General features: G+C 38.8%; 1 long non-coding RNA gene across 2 annotated transcripts; it reads right to left on the bottom strand.

The window, feature by feature from the left end:
* Window positions 1-5,936: 5,936 nt before the first annotated feature.
* Window positions 5,937-7,233, bottom strand: LOC309474002. Of its 2 annotated transcripts, XR_014197166.1 has the most exons (3): window positions 6,977-7,233; window positions 6,642-6,686; window positions 5,937-6,464 (listed from the first exon to the last, which is right to left on the bottom strand). It is a non-coding gene; the product is annotated as an uncharacterized lncRNA (long non-coding RNA). The 2 variants fall into 2 exon arrangements; XR_014197167.1 differs by lacking the exon at window positions 6,977-7,233 and having other exon boundaries at window positions 5,937-6,462; window positions 6,642-6,871.
* Window positions 7,234-10,448: the final 3,215 nt, after the last annotated feature.

The raw sequence follows: 10,448 nt of genomic DNA, 5'->3' as shown, positions 1-10,448 counted from the left end.
AACCCACTCGGGCGCTGAAATGGCTTGCCAAGCCGCTTCGTGACTCGAGAGCGCCCCCGCTCGGGCCGGAGCGGGGGTGTATGGGCCCAGCTGGTTCATTCGTGATGCAAAGGCGCCATCTAGTGGGCACACTAGAGGCGACATGCAGGGGTTCGGAGGGATTTCCTCCCTCTGCAGTGAGAAGTTTTCTCTGCGGAGAGAGGTCTTCTCTCCAAAACAAATTCATTTGATTCGTAACTTTGTGTGTTTTGTGTTGGGCAAACACTGGGGCCGGAGCCTTTATTGACAGAGTGAGGGGAACATAGTGTGGTGTCCACTGTGCTAAACTTTCCCTCACAAGGCCTGAAAGTGGGCGGAAAACACACATATCTCCTGAACACATGAACTGGGCAGTCTTAAGTGCAGGCAGGAAAATAATATCCGCGGAGAGAGATATTCTCTCTGTAACGGATTTATTTAATTTGTATGTTTTAAAGTGTTATTTAGTTATGTGTGTGTTTTGTGTTGGGGAACACAGGGGCCGAAGCCTTCCACACACAACGTCCACTAAAAACACACTGCAGGCAGAAAAATAATATCCACGGAGAGAGATACTCTCTCTGTAACGGATTTATTTAATTCGTTTGTTTTAAAGTGTTATTTAGTTATGTGTGTGTTTTGTGTTGGGGAACACAGGGGCCGAAGCCTTCCACACACAACGTCCACTAAAAACACATGGCTGGGCAGCCGCAACTGAGCTGTGTGAGCCCAGCTAGTTGATTTGTGAGGCAATGGAGCCCTCTTGTGGACGGACTCAGGGCGACATGCATGGGATCAGAGAGATTGGCTCTCTATGTTGGCAGATATATAATTCTGCACGAATTCATTTGATTCGTTTGTTAAATGTGTTGTTTAGTAATGTGTGTGTTTTGTGTTGGGAAACACTGGGGCCGAAGCCTTTAATAACTGGGTGAGGGGAACCAAGTGCGTGCAGTGTGGTAACACTGCTACGTACTTTTCCTCACGACAGCCCCGCTTGGGGGGTGTACACACACACAACGTCCACTAAACGTCCTCGTGGCCCGTGAACGCGGGCTCGATAGGCTACTCCCAACGGTCGAACAACAGGCAGGCCGCTTGCGTTCGGGGCCGCCTTCCTAGGAAGGCATAAATTGAAAGCCTCAACACGTAATCGTAACACATCAAGGCCCGTGAGACCGTGTTAACAGTCTAGCGGGACGCTCCAGTTTTAAGAGTTGTTTCCTCAGACTGGGCGGTGGTCTCAGCGCTTACCCGTCGTAAATATTCCTATCCTGGTCGGTGGCGCTCTGTGGAGCTTGCCACACAATGTTGAGACGAACGGCCGCTCGCTCACAAACTTCCAGGAGGATGGACTGAGGCAAAGCCGCGTGAGCGCTAGCCTAGGGAACGCTAAAAAGACCGCGTCATCCCCGTCGCCGGAACCGGCCGGTTCGTCAACGAGAGTGAGGTTTTCCCGCGAAGATGTCCTCTTCAGGGAATGCGGATTGGGCTGATGTCAGCTCAAATATTTAGAGAGGTGGCGCTCCGGGAGTCCCCCGGTAGTGCGTCATCATCACCGTGTCCCCCATCCGAGTCAGAAAGGCCGGGCACGGCGCGCTGGGTCGTGCAACTAAAAGCCGGCTTAGTAAAAAGCTACCGTGCAGCAATTACAATGACCGCAATTCTCCGGGTTCTCCAAAGCTTCTTGAGCGTGTTAAGCTCAAGCAAACAGCGCAGAACGAGAGGGTCCTTAGCGGCGATTAGAGCACCACACGCGGCCGGGCAGGCTCGTCGTGATAGGCTGTTCCCCGGAGAAGCGGCTGTTTAGACGGTCACATAGCCATGGGTGGGCTAGCGGTGAAGAACTCGGAAAAATCCGTGGCGGGCAGCCATGTAAGGAGGAGCAGGTGAAGGACAGCGAGAGCGCGGGCGGCTCCGGATGCAAAAAACACAGCGGATAGGCTGAAGAAACGACTGTCACTCACGTCTGGCGGAGGCTGATCTGGCGATATGTCCTCCTGAAGACTCGAAAGTGAGCAGCGTAACGTTAATCCAACCGAACTGTGTCAGTGCAGAGATCGCGAGAAGCGAATGTCAACTGAGGAATAGCATTAGCAGCGCGCCTGACAGCTATATGCCTTAGGTAAGGGGGTGTGGCCTTACCTGGCATTGGCTGCGCGCTTCTGTCTGTCTAGCCAGACTTGGTGCAATTGGATGCTTCTGCAGAGGTCAGGTACGGATGCCCTTCCCATAGGTGGATCTCGAAACGAGATGATGAAAGAGAACCGTCATGGTTCCCACAGTGCTGTCTGAACTGCAGGAAAGATGATTCATATGTTTTTAATTAGGATCAGGCTAACGTTACTCCCGATTTTCTTGGCATAAGCATTGGTAGTGGTGCATTACATTTTAATCTGTACACGTAAAGTTAGTGCGGTGTAGTCCGTGGCAAAAGTGGTAACGTTGGTTAGCCTACTATTTACATTTCTACAGATGAGGCTGAATTAAGTCATAATAACTTTTTCGAAATTTCAACGCTTCATCATTTATGTTAGTAGCCTATAGCCTGTCAAAATTGATGGATGATCGAAAGTTATAATTTCAGATCATCCAGAACAATTATTAGCCTACATCTTTTTTTATGAATGTTATCATGAATATCTTGGGAGATTTATCATTGTACGTTCAACAGGACGCTGGTTATAATTGTGAATTAACACCAAAATATGTTTTTACATAGGCTATTTAAAAAAAAAAAAAAAACCTGTTAACTTTGAATCTTGTTTTGTTTAAATTTAAAATCCATAAAAGTAAAATAAATAATTCTAAACCTTGTTTGAATTTGTTTGATTTTGAATATGGATTATCTCTAATGTACCCAGATGCACACGTAGCCTATGCCAGGTATAATAGGCAGATGTCCTTTCAGTCAGTGCTCTATTTGTTACTGCTGCTTTGGGTCGCCCCTCTTTACGGGAGGCCGATGTCGCGTTTATATCTATTTATATAGGCCTACCCGATCTTTGTAACCTGCCCCACCCCTACTTTTCTGAATATTACCATTCTTAAGTTGTATTACATTTCGTTGTGTCTGATTGTATTCTGCTGTATTCCCCGTATACATAATTCTCCTTTACTGTACTTCATTGTAAAGTGTCCTTGAGCCCTGGAAAGGCGCTATATAAATAAAACTTATTTTATGTTTGCTTGTGTCAATCTCTTTGCATTCAAACAACAATGTCTTTTATAATTAACCATTTTAATAAAGGATGTGATATATATATATATATATATGAAGAGTTCAGATGCAAAAGCCTCTAAGTGCCATCTGAAATTTTCTTTTAGAATGATCATTTTTATCAAGCTCGTATATTTAAGTTCAGTAATTTCACCTAAATGGCAGTGAAAATGACCTGTAATTTAAGTGAAATTACTGAAATTAAATATACAAGCTTGATAAAAATTATCATTCTAGAAGAAAATTTCAGATGGCACTTAGAGGCTTTTGCATTTGAACTCTTCATATATATATATATATATATATATATATATATATATATATATATATACTACCGTTCAAAAGTTTGGGGTCAGTAAGAATTTTAATGTTTTTAAAAGAAGTCTCTTCTGGTCACCAAGGCTGCATTTATTTGATAAAAAAAAAAAAAAGTAATAAAGTAATATTGTGAAATATTATTCCAATTTAAAACAGCTGTTTTCTATGTGAATATACAGTCAAATGTAATTTATTCCTGTGATCAAAGCTGAATTTTCAGCATCATTACTCCAGTATTGTCACATGATCCTTCAGAAATCACTCTAATATGATGATTTGATGCTCAAGAAACATTCATTATTATTATCAATGTTGAAAACAGTTGCGTACAATTTTTTTTCAAAATTCTTTGATGAATAGAAAGTTCAAAAGAACAGTATTTATCTAAAATCTTAAGCTTTTGTAACATTAAACACTACCGTTCAAAAGTTTGGGGTCAGTAAGAATTTAAATGTTATTTTTGGGGGAAAGAAATAAAAATAAATCAATACTTTTATTCATCAAGGATGAGTTAAACTGATCAAAAGTTACAGTAAAGACATTTATAATGTTAGAAAATATTCTATTTTAAATAAATGCTGTGTCAGGGTTTACAGAGGAATCAGACAAGATGGTAAGTTTAACTCTTTTAATTGCAGAATGAACGGAGATGCAGAAAGATGGTGAGTAACAGCAACACAGAATTAACAGTGAATGCTTAGCTGATTGGTAAAGTCTTTCTCTTTCTCGTAGTATACCCAGGATGGAAGGTTGAAGTGGAAGGCGGACTGGCAACAGGATGAGGCGCACTGGCAGAAGGATGTGGAATAGCGACAGGTAAGTGAGTGGGGAGTCTGTGAGTCATGTAATGACGAACATCGACGAGACCAGACAAGGAGTGAAGGGAGAGTGCTGAATATAAAGGGTGGTTAAAGAGGGAGTGCAGGTGATGATGATTGGTGATTGCGTGAGTGAGTGCAGGTGTGCGCCACGGAGGATTCTGGGGAATGAAGTGCACACACAGATGAAGGCTGACGAACGTGACCGTGACATGCTGTTCTTTTGAACTTTCTATTCATTTTTTTTTATAATTTTGAAAATTTGTACACCACTGTTTTCAACATTGATAATAATAATGAATGTTTCTTGAGCATCAAATCATCATATTAGAATGATTTCTGAAGGATCATGTGACACTGAAGACTGGAGTAATGATGCTGAAAATTCAGCTTTGATCACAGGAATAAATTACAGTTTAAATATATATTAAAATGGAAAACAGTCATTTTAAATTGTCATAATATTTCACAATATTACTGTTTTTTTTATTGTTTTTTATCAAATAAATGCAGCCTTGGTGAGCAGAAGATACTTATTTTAAAAACATTAACAATCTTACTGACCCCAAACTTTTGAACGGTAGTTTGTATATATTACAAACAGACTTCCAGCATTTATTTTCTTTTATTCCATAGCTGGTGTGTGCAGTTTATTTAGCTTGCTTAAAATAATTTTCTCTTGTTTAGTAAATTTTTTTTGATTGCAGTCTTTTTCTGATTCCATTGTTTCCTTGGATTTGCATCTCAGTTCCATGCAATTTTAAGCTTTTCTTGGTTCATTCCATGTTTTACAGGCAACCTCTATCATGCTAATTCAGATTAGCACAATTGGTTTTAAATTAATCTGGTTTATTTTAGTTCAGGACTCCATAGTCCAGGTGTAACTAATCCGTACTTAATCTGTGTTACAGAAAGCCATTTTTTAAGACACGATTAACTATTCTTGATTAAGGCCTACTCCTGGCTTAATTTAAACCCTGTCCTGGAAACCGCCCCCATGTGTAAACCTCTCTCGCAGTCCTGCACAAGTAATATTATATTACTATGTAAAAGATGTTTTTAATTCAATTGAACACTAGTAGTGTCTATCATTAGAAGTGAACGTAGAGTCAAATTAACTAAAATTATAATGTTGGTGATTTAAGGCAGGACAAAAACTAAATGTAGTTAACCTGACAAAACTTTATCTAGCAGGAATGACTAAATTAATTTAAATTCATACAACAAAATTACAACAAATTATTTCAAACTAATTCGATTTTGTTGGAAAAATGTAATTCAATTTCGTGGAAAACCTTTCCTTAATTTAATTAAGTTCGTTCAACAGATTATTTTTTTGAGTGTGTATTTCTAGGGACATTTCTAGCATTGCATTGACTATGCTAATACAGAACACAGAATGATTAATAATACACTTGGTAATAAATCAGATACGACATTGTATCAACAAGACATTATACCCATGCAAAATTGAATCAGGAATATAAAGAGTCTGAATAAACAGAGAAATTAAAAGGATAAACAGAAGAAATTAAAAGGGTTTATAGAAAAGAACAAAAATCTGGATTCTTAACTTGGTTGTTTATTGACTGGTGATAAAAAGATAAGTATGCGAAGACGTACAGACAAGTGTTTTAATCATCAATAAAGATGTCATTGTTTTTGTTCTACCAAGTAAGATTTTGGACCTGATTTTGTGAGAGGTTGTCTGCTTGAAAAAAAAAAACATTCAAACTTAGCTGGTTTTGCAGTAAGTGATAAAACGCCTAGTTTTAAAACAATGGCAATTTAAATTTGAGTAAAGTAAAAATGTAATAGATTTCATCTTCCCGGAGCCTCAAGCTCTTCAATTAGGAAGACATTTGACTTCTTAAGAACATCATATAAAATATCTTTCCCTTTAGTGCCAGCAGATTTAATTGGGCCCATTAATAAATCTCTCATCTTCTTCTGTGGGGTTTTCTCAGCACGAATGGCACTGTAATCCTCGTCTGAGATGACTTTCTTCTGATGAAGTTCATCTAGGATGGGGTCCACAGTATGAACTCGTTTTATCAGCTCTGTCGAATTCCTATCGATGAAGTGTTCCTCTATGAAGGAGATGTAAACATGCATGTGGTCAGATTGTGAGGATACTGATGATGAGTTCATATTAATATTTTGTATGAAGTTATGAACAAGGTTTATTAGGTGATAAATAAACACCCTCATTGTCTTCACCAAAGAGTGAAGAGATTTAAAACCTATACCAACCTAGACTTACTCACCATTAGATGGATCCCTCGGGCCTGGTTGAGGAACAACTGGAGCTACTGAAAAACAAGAGGAGATAGGGTTAGTTCATCTAGGATGGGGTCCACATTATGAACTCGTTTTATCAGCTCTGTCGAATTCCTATTGATTAAGTGTTCATCTATGAAAGAGATGTAAATGTGCATGTGGTCAGATTGTGATGATGGAGTTCATATTAATATTTTTTATTAGGTCATGTATGAAGTTATGAACGCACTTAGGTTTATTAGGTTATAAATAAACACCCTCATTGTCTTCACCAAAGAGTGAAGAGATTTAAAACTTACCTTACCAACCTAGACTTACTCACCATCAGATGGAGCCCTCGGGCCTGGTTGAGGAACAGCTGGATCTGCTGAAAAACAAGAGGAAGTTAATGATTCTCCTACCTATGCAAACCCCCAGGTTCCACATTCAAACCTCAGTTTGCACAATAAACTATGGATTGGGATATTAATGAAGAATTAAGCTGTAATTATTATGACCGATTATACAGCCTAACTGGCCTTTCCTAGTCCTTAAGATTAGGCTATTCTCCTCTTCAAAACATTGCAATCAAGTGTTTAATGGGGGATCAGAGATTTGGTTAAATCAGAGATTTGGTTAAGAGAATAGGACAACAAATAGGACAACAATCAATGGCGAGTTAATCAAGTTTCAAGTTTGTATTTATTTATATAGCACATTTAAAAACAGCAAACAGGGCTGACCAAAGTGCTGAACAATACACAAGATACAAAACAAGGACATAACCACATATTCATGACAAAAGCTCACAATGTATTAAAAGCTAAAGAAAAAAGTAGGTTTTAAGAGAGGATTTAAAAACAGTTAGAGATTGAGCCGCTCTGGTGTAAAATGGAAGGCTGTTCCACAGCCTAGGGCCAGCAATCGCAAAGGCTCTGTCTCCTCTATTCTTTAATCGTGATCTGGGGACAGACAAAAGTTTCTGATCACCAGACCTCAGGTTTCGTGTGGGATTATGTGGACAGAGAAGCTCGGACAAATAGCTCGGTGCCAGATTATTTACGGATTTAAAAACAATTTTAAATTCAATTCTAAAATGCACTGGTAGCCAATGCAGCGATTTTAAAATAGGTGAAACATGATCAAATTTGCGTTTTCTTTTGAGGAACTTTGCAGCAGCATTCTGTACTAATTGGAGACGAGCAACAGAGTGTTTGGGCATGCCATAGTAGAGGGAGTTGCAATAATCCAACCGCGATGTAATGAGCGCATGGACAGCAATCTCTAAGGTTTTCTCAGAAAGAGAGGATCTGATCTTAGAGAGAAGACGTAGCTGGAAAAAACAAGAACTAATCGCTGCATTCATTTGTTTTTCAAATTTGAAGTTCTGATCCCAGAAAACACCTACGTTTTTAATGCAAGATGAAGTTGGAAAGAGGTGATCCAGATCAATGTTACTGCTATTAAAGTTGAAAAACCACATTTTTACTTCTTCTAGGCATGCAAAAAGAGATTTCAGAGCAGTATCTTTGTTGCGTTTCAGAGGCAAATAAATTTGTATATCATCTGCATAGCAGTGAAATGATACACCATGCTTTCTGAAAATGGAGCCCAGAGGAAGTAAATACAGGGAAAAAAGAATGGGTGCGAGAATAGACCCCTGCGGCACTCCACAGGAGAGTTGAGCAGGCGAGGAAGAGAAATTACCAAGTTTAACAGAGAAACTTCTATTTGTTAGATATGATTTAAACCAACTGAGGACAGTTCCCTGGATGCCCACAAAATATTCTAGTCGGGATAAAAGAGTTTTATGATCAACTGTATCAAAAGCCGAGGTTAAGTCTAACAGTATTAGGATCACCGAGTCACCAGCGTCAGTCGGTAATAATATATCATTAGATACCCTTAATAAAGCAGACTCGGTGCTGTGCAGAGGCTTAAAACCAGACTGGAAAGTTTCAAGAATTTGATTTGAGCTAAGAAAAGACTGGAGTTGATTAAGAACCGTTTTCTCCAAAGCTTTTGTAATAAAAGGTGGTGTCGAGATAGGTAGAAAATTATTAAAATCCCTATCATCAAGTGAAGGTTTCTTGAGAAGAGTAACAGTAGCTTGTTTTAGGCTATCAGGGATAGTCCCTGTGCTCAAGCATTTATTCAGAAAAGACACCAAACTTGTTCCAACTGAATCAAAAATTTGTTTCAAAATACGGGGAGAAAGAACATCAAGAGAGCAGAAGGAAGGTTTCAAGTGATCAACAATTTCTCTGAGAGACAGAAGAGAAACTGGGTCAAAGACGCTCCATATGGCTGAAGAACAACCCAGTTCAGGTGAGACAATAGCAGAAGGTTGTAACTGAGATCTTAGAGAGGTGATCTTCTCACAGAAAAACCTTGAGAAACCTTCACATAACGATACTGAGGGATTTGAAATCACATTTACAGGAGGATTTAGAGCAGAATTTAACACAGAAAATAAGGCTTTTGAACTATGATGTTTTTTTAGAAAAATACTTAGACTTAGCAGATATCATGGCTTTCTGAAAAGCACTGAGGGAGTTTTTCAGCATTTCATAAGAAACTTGTAGCTTATCACTTTTCCATTTACGTTCTGCTCTTCTACATGCTCGCCTCAGAGAGCGGATGGTATCATTGAGCCATGGTTCAGTCTTAGGTTTTGGCTTCTTCGTTTTTAAAGGAGCAGTGGTATTTAAAATCTCGGAGCATACAGTATTAAACAGACTAAGATGTTCTTCAGCATCCAAGTCGGGTAAGGGTGACTCCAGGGACAGAGACAGACACACCTCATTAAAGGTGTTAGTGAATTCATCACGGAAACAGGGAGAAAAGGAACGAGTCCATTGTGCAGTAGGAATAATGTGCGATCTTGAAGGAGGAAAGGACATAGAAAACAGTACAGGTATATGATCAGAGATCAGAGTGTCAAAAACCTGAACATCAGTAAACACCATGTGAGAGTACCAGGTCCGCTGTATGACTTAGGTAAAGTTGGTTTTATATTCGATATTCGCACATTCGCGTTAAATAACTTTTTCAATTAAATAGTCAATAAAGCAATTTTTTTTTCAGATTCGAAGCAGCTACATGATATTGACAACAAAGATTGTGAACTACAACATTTTCTACAATCGATCAAAATGGGCAAGTATATTTTTAATGCATACATACTTTAGTTGAATATTCAATGTAGTGTGGTAACCAAGATAGGGGCCGTCTAAAAAGTTCATATTGTTTTTCATCGTGTGCAAACAGACAACTACATTTTAGCCAACTGCAGATGTACTGGCAAATATCTCTCACATTATGTGTTCTGATGCTAACCACACCCCCATAACTAATCCTAAACGTACCAATAGAGGGTAATAATTTGGCGGGGGTTGAAATTTGGCACAACACATGTTTTTCGCACGCTGGAAACGACGCTGTCCACGGTTCTGAATTTCATACATTATCCTGTATTCCAGAATCCACTTCTTCAGGACTTCATAACAAAATTTAACTTGAATCATTACAATAAGGGTGTTGCTTATTTATAACATTGAAAATATGATTAATCTAAAGTATCTGAATATCTTTAATCAATGAAAGAAATGTGTTGTACTAGGAACAGCAGTTATAATACATACTTTTACCTAATACATTGATCAAAGTTAATTGAGTAGAGTGATCACTAGGAACATGCTATAACCTCTGGAACATGAAAAAAGGTGAAATTAGAATAATTTCTTCAGAATATGATTGTAGTATACTTACAGTAAGGTAGGTATTGGCAGTATTCAACATGTAGCAAGTCAGTC

This window comes from Leuciscus leuciscus (genome assembly GCF_965113295.1).
Source record: "Leuciscus leuciscus genome assembly, chromosome: 14".
Taxonomy (NCBI): Eukaryota; Metazoa; Chordata; class Actinopteri; order Cypriniformes; family Leuciscidae; genus Leuciscus; species Leuciscus leuciscus.
The sequence above is the reverse complement of the archived record's forward strand: the minus strand, read 5'-3'. Positions and strand labels throughout refer to the sequence as shown.